The 13,943-nt window shown below is 32.8% G+C and overlaps 3 long non-coding RNA genes and 1 pseudogene across 3 annotated transcripts; 1 reads left to right on the top strand and 3 right to left on the bottom strand.

The window, feature by feature from the left end:
• Positions 907-3,558, top strand: LOC107613130. Its single transcript, XR_001613945.2, has 3 exons — positions 907-1,312; positions 1,443-1,671; positions 3,202-3,558. It is a non-coding gene; the product is annotated as an uncharacterized LOC107613130 (long non-coding RNA).
• On the bottom strand, positions 6,231-7,540 carry LOC107613129 (annotated as a pseudogene).
• LOC107613128 lies at positions 8,236-8,928 on the bottom strand. Its single transcript, XR_001613943.2, has 4 exons — positions 8,811-8,928; positions 8,629-8,704; positions 8,471-8,532; positions 8,236-8,314 (listed from the first exon to the last, which is right to left on the bottom strand). It is a non-coding gene; the product is annotated as an uncharacterized LOC107613128 (long non-coding RNA).
• Positions 10,673-11,801, bottom strand: LOC110265902. Its single transcript, XR_002352440.1, has 4 exons — positions 11,468-11,801; positions 11,294-11,380; positions 11,012-11,158; positions 10,673-10,933 (listed from the first exon to the last, which is right to left on the bottom strand). It is a non-coding gene; the product is annotated as an uncharacterized LOC110265902 (long non-coding RNA).

Below are 13,943 nucleotides of genomic sequence, written 5' to 3'. Positions count from 1 at the left end.
CATCAAAATAAATAATTTAAAAAATATTTACCGAAATAAATATTTTTCTTTTATCTCGTTTACACTGTAAATGAGATAATTTTATATTTATCTTGTTTACAGTGTAAACGAGATATATGTATTTTTTTTAAAAAAATAAATTAAAAATAATAAAAAATATTAATAATATCAATAATCCAAATTTTTGGCATGCAATTAGTACATAAAAAGATTGGTAGAAGAGATTAAAATAGATATACTTGATCAATTTTAGTCCATTTTAAATGATAGGAAAACCATTAAACTACCCACTATTAACACGGTTACCTCTTTTATAACTACCCACTATTTAAAAATTTAAAATATAATTTAAATACACATGATTTATTTGATGACTCAGTTAATGCATGTCACTACTCTATTGATATATAATATGAAATATTTTTTTACTTACATTATATTTCAAATTTTTATGTACTCTGATGCAACAAATAAAATTTATATGTACTCCCATACAAAATAACAAAAGGAGTTGGTGAATATGGAAGAAAACAGATGTGCTGTCCACTAATGGGTAGTTACAAATAGGTGTTTGCTACGATACGATGATAAATTCATACGTACCGATACGTTTAAAATATAGACAAATAACAATAAGACATGTGGAATTTATTTTCCACGTCAGCATTTAATTTTTTCTTTTTTAAATACATAGTATATCACCACTTTTACTAAAACACCCTTTTTAATTAAATAAAAATAAAAAATATTTATTTATTTAATTTTATAAAAAGACTTAAACATCCTTCCTTTATTTGATTAGACAAAAATATCCTTTTAAATTAATCAAATTTTAGAATTCAATTAATCCTAATTTTATAGTTTCAAATAATTGAAATAACAAAACAAAAATATATTAAAAAAACAAAAAATCAAAATTGTTCTTCATCTGTGTTAAACATATTAAAAAAACAAAAAAACAAAATTATTCTTCATCTGGGTTCAAAAACCCTCTCGTTCACGCCTCTGAAGGTTTCAGTATTCTTCATTTTCTTCCAAGGTAGTCAAAAACGCGTTTCAACTCGTGGAAACGCACGATTTCACGTTTCTGCATCCTCCTTCAGTCTCGGTTTTGCTTCTCGTCCAGGACCAAGCTTCTTCATGTGGAATCGCCGCGCAAAAACGCAGAGCCGCTGGAATCGCGTTTCTGCCCCGATGTTGCGTTCAAGATTGAAGATGCTCTTTTCTTGATCCTGAGTGCAGCCCAGTCCAACCCAGTGGCCCAATCTGAATAGAAGACCATGGAAGATGGAGGAGCCCTAGCAGATTAGCAGTAAATTCCTTAATCTCTTTACCTTCCTCACTTTACAGTTTATCTCCATGGCCAAAATTTCAAAATTTCACCTTTCTCAAGTCTTTCAATCTCTGACTCTCTCTGACTCTATCTCTCTATTCCTCTGAAGTTTAAATTTCGCGCGACCAAAATCCCCAATTTGGTGTGTCACAGCCTGCTGCCGTTGTTGTGGAATTAGACTGGTGGTGGTTGAACTGTGTGAGGCTGTGAGCATCAATTTGCAATTGTTTTGCGAAACTTTCTGACTCTGCCTCTGTGTCTGGTTCTCTGGCTCTCGCTCTCTATTTCTGGAATCTGGATTGCTGCTGCTCTTCTCCTCCCCTTCACTGGTAGTTCAGGTATGTTAAAACTTTTTTAATTTTGATCCTCTTCAAAGTCAGTTCAATCTGTTGTTGTACTTGTTTATTATGGATTATATTGTAGGTTGAATTGCTATTGTGTATATTTATTGGTTTACTGATTATATTGCAGATTAATTATATTGTTCAATTTAGATTATGATTTTATACGAATTATAGTAAGTTTTGAGACCTGAAAAACCGTGATCTCAGACCTGAAAATAACTAGTATGTTACGACTTACGAGTATATGTCAAATTTTGAGAGAGGATATTGCACCTCGACTCTTTTCCACAAATATGTCCTGTCAAACTTAATGTACAAAATATCAATGAATAAACTTACCTTAGCTCCATCCACCAGCTGGTTTTGGTTAATGGCTTCAGAGGTAGTATTATGGTGCGATACTTGAACTTGAGGTTCAGTGCAAATCAATAGGCTATTTTACTATCACCATCTTTTGATATATTAAAACAATAATATAATGGAAAACATGGATTAATAATGGCGATCGAAATGTGAAACAAAAAGTGATTTGCTTTTATCCATTCTTATATCATGGTTTTGCTTTTAGCTCTTTCTTATTAATTAATGTTTTATTTAAAAATTATAAATATTTGACACAGTTTAATCCTCCTAATTTCTAAGATAAAAATTAATGAAATTGTTTATATATAATGTTAACTCTGATTGACATCTGATTCACGACTAAATGTTTCTTGGTGGGTTGACTGCTCTGTGCTTTCCACTAATGTCCCTCCTAAACTTTTCACTTCATCTTGAGCAGTGTTGTTTAATAAATGATTTTTAACACCATCCTCAATTTTTTCATCCACTAAACTAGTAGTCTTTGGGGTCTCTATACCATTTAATTCAGACCCCTCCTGGTGTCCTTCCAATTCCAACACTTCTATATTGTTCTCATGTTAATTCATGTTAATGAAAACAGGACTAATAATGAAAACAGGACTTTACCAATATTTTGATCAATGCATGTTGCAACTTGCAACAACTCATTTCTATTAACATATCCTCATTTTTAGTTATTGCAATTGGATTATACACATCATTCTAGTTGAATAGATTCTACCATTTATTTTCTTGGCCAAGTTATTTTGTCAACTAGAAAAATGATCAAGTCAAAATGTGTAAATTAGTATCATCAATTTAATATATATTACTTTGGGAGATTCAACTATTTCGATTTCATCATCATGGCATTCAAAGCTTCCTGCATTATACAGTCAGATACTAATAATAAGTGTCTGCTTTTGTCTGTTCCAGTGTATCCAAATGAGGACATTGTATGAAACAGTGAAATATTCAGTTAGTGAAGACAATGAATCACCGTTTGTTTTAACAGTTTGTTCATTGCTATCATTTTTACTGCTTGATCCTTCATCTGAGCTCCCTGATTGAAACTTCTCTTTGTCACCTATATCCCAATAATTTTTGTTAAATTGTTGAATTTTTACTATGATATTGAATTGATTCATTGAATATTTACTGTTTTTATTTTTTTCTAAACAGGAATGGCATCAAATCAAGCTAATGCAAGTGAAAATCCGATTAACATTCCAGCTTCTCAGTCAGGAAGTACAGCTGGAATCGCTTGTAAAAAAAAGTTGCTAAGAATGCTCTTGGAAGTAGAACTGATGTAGGATGGGAGCACGGGATATCTGTTGGAGAAGATGGAAAGAAGATACAATGTAAATACTGTCATAAAATTTTTTCAGGAGGAGTTTATAGATTGAAACACCACTTAGCAGGAACTCAAAAAGATGTTGGGGCTTGTACAACTGTTAGTGATGAAGTTAAGAAGCAAATGTGGGATGTTGTGAGTGGGTTACAAGTAAATTTGATGAAGAAAACAAACATGGGTGGGGCAAGCCCTCGCCTTCCTTCTGGTTCCAGAGAGGTTGCCTTCCTCTTGGTTCCGTCTTCGTCACCGTCTTCTTTGCCGTCTTCCTCATTCTTCATCACTGTTGTCAGCCTCTCCCTTCCGGTAATTTCCTCCCTATGATTTTTGTGATTTGAATTATTATAGCACTGGTGTGATTTTTGTAATTAGGGTAATTTGGTTTGATTTATATTATTTGATATTAGTTGTTAATTTTGACAAATTGTTGAATTCTTGTTGTTAATTTTAGCAAATTGTTGAATTCTTATTTTTTCTATTTTTTGAGAAAATATATATTCCCCCTTACCCATCGGAATCTTCAAAATCTTCAAAGTTCTCTTCAATTGGATCTCGTTTCAAAGGTGCAACTAAATTTGAATTTTCTTCGAATTTTTATATACAAGACTTTAGCAAGAGTTGTCTTTCCTATGCCTCCCATACCCCATATGCCTATAAAGCGAACATCCTTTACATCTGGTCTTAAAAGTGAGTTCATGTCTTCTATCTTCTTATCAATTCCAACCAATCCATCCCTAAATGTTGGCAATTTAGGTTGTAGCCTTGTCCAAATAGTTGTGACAATTTCTTCAATTAGTTCTGCTTCCAACATGCATAAGAGAAAAATAATCTAACATGGACCAAGCATGAATGGTAATAAAATAATAGAACAAAAAGAATATGTATGTTCCAAGAATGAATTGATTATATCTTAATTTCCAACAATAATGTAGCATTCACATGATGAGTTGAGATCTTAAAAGCACATATTGCTGATTTTCTTCTAGCAGTAGTTTTCATTGCATTGCACACAACTTTGACAAAACAATACAAGATTTTCTGCATTAGGATAAATTCTTGAGGTTCAATACCATATTCAGAAGGTTCCAACTAACATAAAATTTTCTATTAGGCTACCTAAAGTGACAATTTCTTTTTGTTGTATAGGGAGCCCTTATTTCTTGTTTACACTACTTGTATGTACTCGATAGCTCTATAGGTAATGATGTGTAAATATTTCCTGTTTCCCTTGTGTTCCTACAAATTTTCATACACTCTGTCCAAGATTGTCGCAAATTATTGGCCCCTTTTTGTTTTTTTCTTTGTCTCAAATCTCAATTATTTCGTTTTGGTTCATTTTGTCCAATTTGCTTAGAGTTACTTTCCTAATCCATATTCACAAGAATTAAGCAGCCACCCCTCAGTCCCATCTCCCAACAAACACAAGTTCTTGTTAAGCCTTGGATCTTGTTAGTGTAAAATGGAAACATACTTTGTCATGTTAAAGATATATCCTCTTTATTTTTTAAAAACCTTTCATTACAAAACCAGATTCCTTTCTTTCTTTCAACCTGAATATCTTTTTTACAAGGGATCGGTTATTAGTTTTACCATTCAGTTGATCATGTATGCTTGTTATTATGGTTGATTTGCATGTGTGCATGAATTCTTTTATTTTACAGTCAGGGACTGATCTCCATCATACATGAAGGGCTAGTGAACGACCAATTCAATGGTTCTGTATGGGTTTTGTATTCTATAAAGCTTTATTTTTCTCTAAAAAGTCACTTTCTTACATTATTTACAAGTTTTGCAGGTTCAGGGTATCCTTCCTTCTATGAACTGAACCATTGATTTAATGCAATTTTACCATGGAATTGTGTACAGGTTCTTGGAGTGCGCTGCAGGTTCCTGGTTTGGTGATATTTTCAACAAGAAATATCGGGTGAAGCCGTTACTGGCATGTTGGTTTCTTGTAATGGCAGGCTATTTGAAATGGCTTTTTATTTTCTTAGCTTATTAGGATATATATATGGTTCAGAGTTCAATTGAAGGCTGGATTTCAAACTTTAATTATTTTGTTATGTTGTGATTGTAAATTACCGTGGATGGTTAAAATGTATGATTAGCTTCCCTTTTATTTGTTTTTGCATTGGTAGAGGGGCATTGTTGTCAAACTCAGTGAGTTAATTTGTAAACTTGTACTCGTATTAGGTGGTGAAATTGAGTTAACTTGGATATAAACTAGATTGAGTAGACTCGGTCAAACTAGGTTAAACTCGCAATTTTAGGAAGAGTTTGCGAGTTTATGTGCCATTCGTTAATGATGGTGATGATGATTCAATGCAAGGTCAAGTCCCATCCATGCATGAAGATTAGTCCATGTGAGTGGTTTACAAAACGAAAAGATTTTAAGGAAAAAAAACTAGGATATTGAAGGAGGGAACCAAAGGAAGACAATGAACGTAATTACGTAAATATGAATTTAGCCATTGTTGCGTAGTTTAGTTTGAGTATTCAGAATATTGGAGTTGAATGGTGTATAATTCGGTTCACGACCATGCGATCCCCAAAATATCGTTTGCAAATGAGCGGAGACTCAAGTTCATATCGTTTTAAACAACGAAGGATGAGTTCCCAAATCCCAATTAGAGCATTAAGGCTCAAATTTAAAACGAAGTTTTGATCCTGACACAGCAAGCATCTTTGATTGTTCAATACATAAAATAGCCTTAACAATGTCTTTAGAAATACCAAGAAAACAAATAGAAATCATGTAGTTTGAGTTATGAAAATCAAGGGTAAAAAGTAACCTGACATACAGAAAATAGTCAAAACAAGTGGTGCCATGGACGTTCTCAGCATTAGAGAGTAGCTCAGATTTGAATAATAAAGATAATTAATATATTTTAACTCAACTAATACACAATAGTTGTCCAACAAAATTTCTGAGAACTCAACTCATCGAACTAGTAGCCACCTCTAGCAAACAAAATTTAGTAAACCTCCTAACCATTACACCGATTACGATATTCCAATGCAATAAAGCAAAAATTAGTACATATTAGAAACTTCATGATCAACGACCACCCTTGTTTCCACCCTTTTTTTGCTGCTGTGAACCAGTTTTAGGTGACTGGAACTTCCCTGCGCTGTTCGGATTTCCACATTTTTTCACGAGGTGAGGGGTTAGTGCATGTGCAATTTTCTTGCCACCTACAACACAAAGTACATTAAATATGATGGTGCACTTGGAATGCTATCAAGTGAGCATGCATGACATGTCCCAATATCGACTATTTTCCTCAACAACACTACGAAGTTATGCAATATCGAATTGTAAAGATAGCTAATAGTCTCACCAGACTTTTCAGGAGTTACATTCTTAGCTTTCTTAGCAACAGGAACTATAGTTTTTGTTGTAGACACATTTGGTCTCTTCTTGCCCTGGTCGACCTTCAAGACATAAAGCAATGCATTTAATTTTTAATGTCAAATAATAATAATACACAAGACAATATATGAGGAAACAGGACCACACAGTAATGTTACCTTTTTCACAGGTGTCTCTTCATCTTCATCACTCTCGTCCTCATCAGTATCAGCATCCATCTACAATTATCAATAAAGGTTTCCACAAAATTAATACTTGAAAGAAGCGCAATGCTTTTATTTTTCCATTAAGTTTTAAATAAAATTAAAAAGTAATTGCAACAGAGAGTAGATAACAAACTCATTGTGTTACCTCACTTCCAGATTCATCCTAATCATTAGACTCATCATCATTGTCGTCATCATCGTCATCATCAGAGTCCTCGTCCTCTTCATCTTTCTTTGGAACAGCAACATTGACTTTCTTTGCTGGGGAACCACTCACATCCATTTTTGGTTCATCAATCTTTACCTTTTCAGACTTGGTTTCAACTTTTCCTGAATGTAGATTAATAATTAGTTACTCACATCATAGAATGCACAAGTAAATAGTACATTTTGGATTGAGCAGAACTATCAACCTTTATCTTTGAGATTCAATGCAGCCTCTTCCTCATCACTCTCTGTACAAATCAAACAACGCAACAATGTTTGAGCAAGTGAATCATAAATCAATAACAATTCATCAAATTTACGAGATAGGTCTGTGCTATACCTGAATAGTCATTAGAACCAAAATCACCAGGTACGTCCTCATCAGTGCCACAGGGAACACATCAAAAGTCAAGGAAAAAATATTCACAAATAACAACACACATCATTGAAACTTGCACTTTTCATATTCAAAATTTTCTAATGACAGGGGACCAAGACCAATTCAAAAACAACGAATAAATTAACATATACTAGTGGTGTAAAGGATATCGATCAGCCCTATATCCTCAGAAATAGACACTGGCACTCTGGCAAGTGTGGGAAAGCTCAGCCTCTTGGTCAAGAACCAAATCCAAGGGTATTTGGGGGATTTTCTCCCTGTTCAAAGTTCCCAAAACAAGCTTCTGCACTCCAACTTTGAGGTAGACAACCATAGGTTCCTTAGATTTCTCATTCTTTGAGGCCTCTCCTAGTGCAACTTGAGAGGGAAAACGCTTTAGAAGATTTATTCCAAAAAAACACGAGAAAATAATAAGCATGAAAAGAAGTGAACCTGAGAGATGTGGATGTAGGCATTAGCTACTTCCAACTCATCTATTTTGACACAATCCCCTGGCTTAACCTCAACACCTATTTTATTTTATTCAAATTAGAACAAAGATTACAGTGCCATAAACATAAAATATTTCAACTATGAGAGTTTATAAATGAATTTTGGTTGGCTTTAAAGTAAAATCATAGCACAAAACATTGAAGGAGAGTTTGGGCTACAATGAGTATTACATCACAACAGGACTACAATGTAGTGGTTATCATGTCAGTGTCACCTACACATTCGAAAGAAAAATCTGCTCTGCCATCAGTAATGCGCTTAATAACCTGAAAATTTTCAACATATAAACGATTGTTACAAATAAACTTGTTTCACAGACATGTAAGTCTTAACCTAGTAGCAGCTATTTGATATGATATATGACCATATATATATTATCTGAAAGGTTAAATTGGATATTTTCAGATGAGATAAACAACAACCTGAGCAATAGGTTCTTGGTAGGAACTCGGGTCAACAACTTCTGTAAATCCAAAAGCTTTTGCTGCGGCAACAACAAACACAATAACAAATAATGAACCAAGGATTGTGCTAGGTGAAAAAACAATATTCAGATCGATTTCAGGACTAATTTTGGCACCTTTTTCACACTTCTGTGGATTCTTATCCACGCCAATTATTCGAGATGCTCCCCTTAGTTTTGCACCTTATGCAACCTAATTAAAGGAGAATTCATAAATTATCTTGTAGTTTGGAAATGATAATTAGTAACCAATTGAGAACTGAAAAGTTAAGACAGACAGAGTTGTTCCCTGCACTTACAGAAAGGCCAACAGTTCCGAGACCAAATATCACCCCAGTTGATCCTTTTGTCACATTAGCAACATTTCATGCTGTGCCTAGACCTTCCATGAGTGACATAATCAATCAGAAACCAAGAATTTATCAATGGAATTAAGAGTTATGAATTTATGATACTCTACTCTAAGAGATTGCATTATTAGGACTCTTTCCTTGGCTATAACTTAACTCATTCGCCAAATCATCAACATCATCCACATCTTCATCTCCATCCACTCGAGGACTCCCTGAAATCCAAAGATGATTCTTTCAGTTCAATTAAAAGTTAAGACAATGGATTATCAGAGTCTAAAACAGAAAAAAAAAACACATATGCACAAAGTGAACTACCTTTGTGCCTTTTGTATCTAGTCTTGTACTGGAGGCAACACTGGTATATCCTTTCACTCGTATTCATAACAAGGACGACAAACTAGAAATGCACACTCATTGCAAGCAACAAAGACATCGCCGATGTCTGTTAATCCAACAGTTTCACCACAAATTTGATAGATTAATCCATTCAAATTCTTCAGAGGTTTAGGCTACAGATAAAAGGCATTTCACAAGTTGAATTACATCAGTAGAATTTAAACCAGATTAGCTTCATCAAACTCTTATAAACTGATAAACAAAACTAGTCATTTACCATCCAAAGGAAATGCTTAAGCAGGGCTAGTTCGAATCTTAGAATGGAAATTAGTTTGACTTCATTACAATATTTGTGATGTATAATAAGAAAAAAAGTTAAGTTCAATTCATTAACAAAAAGCAATAATATCACTATATAAGTACATAGATCTATAAGAAAAATATCCAATCTCATTCACATTCACATCAATCGCAAAACTCCATGAAAAGAAACATATCAATAGCATCACATTCACATCAATCGCATTATGTGACTTTTCTAAAGTCAAAACCAATCCAAAACATATTAAGATACATACATGTGAATCTAAATACACATATGAGCTGAGTAAGTACCTTTTTTCTCTGATCAGGCAGCATCTTCAAAGTTGAGCATAAATGAACTTTTAATTATTTAAGCAAAAGCTACATCAATCAGTCCCTTCTCTTGGGTATAATCCAAATCACCCGAACTCCCACTTCCACTTCAAACCCCAGAAAAAAGGAAAAACCAGAGTTGCACTAGAACTCCCGCATCAAGAGGGGATGATCAAAATGCAAAGAAATATCCCAAAGAGCTAATAAATAAATAAGATAAAATAAAAGTAAAAGAAAAAATCTTCACTGCAAATCCCAATAGAGCTCAATGCATATATCAAAGATATTAATATTAGGTAACATGTATTGATTCTGAATCCATCTAATTATGATCAAATCAATCATAATATCAAAATGGCATAATAATAAGCACCACTAGCAGAAAAATCATAAAACGTAAAAGTAATAATGATGGTCAAGAAAACCCACTTTTAAAAATAATGCTTCTTATATCTCTAGTCAAATGGAGACATTAAATAATCCGGCAAACAAATACGAACACAAACGTAAACAAATTATAATGCGTATGTCACAAGAAGGTTTATATGCCCACAAAAAATAGAAAAAGGGAATGTTATAAGTCTAATCTTCCGAGAATTCATATTAATCAAGATGGTGATTATTATACAGCTTTCTAAGATTTTCAGAGGCCTTTCTTTTGACCCTATACGCGATCATGTTATGATTCTTCGACACGAGTGAGACTGCAATCTTCATTCGACTCACATCATCAACCTAATAAAACATTAACATTTACACATAATGCTTAACTACCTAAACATCAAAGAAAGAATGAGAATAAAAAATAATGTATAATATTACCTTTATATTAAAATGATCATCTTCAAAACAAGCTATCATCCAACTTGCAACCCACACACCCGCGTCATTACTAAATATCGAGCAAGATATATTAGAGTGCTATATAATGCATAACTTTCATACCAATAACTACTATTAATATTATCTTACGATCCATGTTCGAGGGTGGGAAGGCCCTCCGGTTCTTCTAATTCAAATTGTGAAGAATTCAGATTCGGAGTAGTCTCAAAGTCATAGAATGGACGGTCTTCTACTACTTCGTCTAAAAAAATGGCCTGTTTAAGTCTATGTCAGAATTTGGTTTTTTAGTCATATATCTAGATAATTAACAAGAAAACATAAAATATAGTTACTAATTTCAAGGCTGTCCTCTTTCGCTTGAACTATTTCTCAGTGGGCAACGGGTCTAGCAAAATGATGTGTCCTTTAACACGATCGATCACTACCAGGTACCAGTGTTGATGACCTTCATCAATAGTCTCAGATACAGGGATAAACACCTAATCAAGAGAAAGTCATTTTAGTTATTAAATTTATTTCATACCCATATTTGCTATTTTGAATTTAAAAATGATATAAACTTCTTGAATAACAAGCATTAAGTTATGTTATATGGTGTATGCAACAATTCTTACTCTTTTTAAGCAGTCCACTTTGCCCAAATAAATATCTGTGATGCAAGACGGCAGACAGTTGGGATCCATTTTTGTCTTCTCTGACAACTGCATTATTTTTGTCACTTGTTTATATGCACAATAAAAATAACAAATACCAGCATTATTTTAGTGTTATTTCTCTGATATGCTTACCGCAAAAACTGTAGGTAAAAACCAATAACTACTTTCTCTGGTCAACTCTATCTTCATCATATCTGCTACTAAGTCTAGCACAAGAGAAACAATTGGCTTGCCTGGAATCAAACTCCTGAATACATCTCTATGAGCTGTATGATCTGAAAACACTATATCCTCCTCATCGTTGCCAAAGATAAATTAACGTAAATAAAAATAGCTAAAAAAATTCACAACGCCGTTAAAAAATGATATGCCTATTAAATCTACTTACTTATCTACCAATATATCACCATACAAGTATGCTGTAATTGCAAGCTCAATATCGTCCAAACTCATCGAAACTGTTGGTCTAAAAGATACGTGCACCCACTAAATATAAAAAAATAATTATTACTATAATAATAATAATAATAATAATAATAATAATAATAATAATAATAATAATAATAATAATAATAATAATAATAATAATAATAATAATAATAATAATAATAATAATAATAATAATAATAATAATAATAATAATAATAATAATAATAATAATAATAATAATAATAATAATAATAATAATAATGATAATAATAATAATAATAATAAAACTAAATTACTTATTACATAGTACTCACAATAAGCAGCTCTAATCCAAGAATAGTATTTGGAGCAAGTGAGTTTTTCTCCTTTTTTTTTAGCAATAGACAAATCCGTTTTTGCCTTTTCAATAGAGCATAGCAATAAAGGATTACTCGATGCACTACCTTGTTGAGTAAAGTATTAGATTCGGAACCAAAGACCTTAAACACTTTAGAGGGGGAGCTGACATTATTTTTCAAATGTTGAACAATAGATTGAACTAGTTGAGTCAATTGACCAATTGAATTGGCTAATAAATCCAAAGTCACTTGTTCCAGCTGTTCACTGTAACGATAAAGAAAAAAAAAATACCGATGTAAAAATATAGAAAATAAAAACTAAAACTTACAGATTACTCTAATTGGCATGTAAATTCCAATAAAAACTAAAACTTTAGAAACAATAAAGCACCCCAAAGAGACATCCAAAGTATTAAATCGAATAACATGAAGAGAAAAAGAATACATAGAAAGCAATCAAAGAATGGCAGCACCCAAGATTCACCTTCAGATAAAGATAAAACAGAGCAAAACACCACACACACACTCAACCGACCCAAAAGCAAAAACCCCTTTTCAAAGAACAAGAAATAGGCCAGAATCCATAAACCACCAAAATCAACTCAGAAAGAAAGCAATCCAGCAAAGTAAACCTAGAAAAGACCAGTGACCTTGGCGACACAAAGCAAACCAAGCTCGGCTTTCAGATCCTTAATCCACTGACCCAGAATCAAGAAGGAAAGCCGGTTGCCCACACCTGTGATGACGAGTCAGCAACAATGAAACCAAAGGAATACGATGAAGAATGTGTAAGGAAGCACCAAGAGGGAAGAGCCGAAGAGGAACAGACCATTAACAGGATTTTGCGTGTGAAACTCCATTGTGGAGTTTGGATTTAGTTTAACATTCAGATTATTGCTACCCAGCGTCATGACCGTGGAGAGTGAGAAGGGAGTGTTTGAGCAATACCTAAATCCTTTTTGCTTTTATTTATTCATTTATTTATTTTTGTCAAAAAGAATACTCATATCATGTATGTTGAGAATTATAGAACAATAACTTTATATATTTTTTATATGATAGAATAATACTATATACACATATTTTTAAATCAAAGAATCACAGAAAAATATTAAGAACAAATTCATAAAATAAGATAAGTAAAAATAATAATTATTATATACCTGTTCAAATTTTTTGTTGGTTCTTGATAATTCTTCATGTTAGGCATAGAACTTGCCTCTACAGAAGCAACCCGATTATTTTTACATGTTTTGACCATTGTAATCAACTTAAAATTTTAAGTGTTTTAGAAAGAATATATAAAAATGATAAAAGAGACCTGCCATTATATATAAATTTAAAGTGAATCTATATTAAATCACAACTAGAAAAGTGATTAATACAGACAGATTTACAGACGGATTTAGTCTTTATTACAGACGGATTTTTGGTTACCGACAAAATTACCGACGGATTTTGTCCCTCTGTAAAAGCCCCGTCGGAAATTATTTACCGACGGATTTTTTTCCGTCGGAAAATTACTGACGGATTTTTACGATTTACCGACGGATTTTCCCTCTGTAAATTCTCCCTCCATTTCTTGACGGCGACAAACTTACAGACGGATTTTCCGTCTGTAATTACAGGCGGATTTTCAGACGGATTTTTCGTCTGTAATTACAGACGGATTTTCAGACGGATTTTCCGTCTGTAATTTAAGCTTTGGAAAATCATGATTACAGACAGAAAATCCGTCTGTAAATCCGTCTGTAAGGTAAAATAGATTTTTTTTTACTTTTTCTAATTACAAAATAAACTTATTTTCATACAAAATAAATATAAATTTAATACAAATTTTT

The sequence above is a fragment of the Arachis ipaensis genome, chromosome B08 (assembly GCF_000816755.2).
Source record: "Arachis ipaensis cultivar K30076 chromosome B08, Araip1.1, whole genome shotgun sequence".
In the NCBI taxonomy this organism is placed as follows: domain Eukaryota; kingdom Viridiplantae; phylum Streptophyta; class Magnoliopsida; order Fabales; family Fabaceae; genus Arachis; species Arachis ipaensis.
Note: the sequence above shows the minus strand (reverse complement) of the source record. Positions and strands in the feature narration are given on the sequence as shown.